The sequence below is a fragment of the Brassica oleracea genome, chromosome C6 (genome assembly GCF_000695525.1).
Source record: "Brassica oleracea var. oleracea cultivar TO1000 chromosome C6, BOL, whole genome shotgun sequence".
Classification (NCBI taxonomy): domain Eukaryota; kingdom Viridiplantae; phylum Streptophyta; class Magnoliopsida; order Brassicales; family Brassicaceae; genus Brassica; species Brassica oleracea.
The window spans coordinates 7,321,581-7,321,810 of NC_027753.1; positions in this window are offsets into that span (position 1 = coordinate 7,321,581).

The following is a 230-nucleotide window of genomic DNA, read 5'->3' on the forward strand; positions in this document are numbered from 1 at the left end:
AACCGAAACCCCTTTGCCTTTGGACATCCTGGCTTTCTTCGTAGGTGCCTGCTCATCAGCACTCTCAGTTTCACTTTCCTCATGGTTGGGAACTGCTACACTTTTCCCTGCCCTCTTCTCCTGTTCTTTCGATTTCTTTGCAGCCAAAGTCTGCTGTCGAACAGTCCTCTGCGACCCTGAGCTAGTTGGCTCGCAGGGTAAAGCTTTTCCTCTTAGTGCAAACTCTTGTC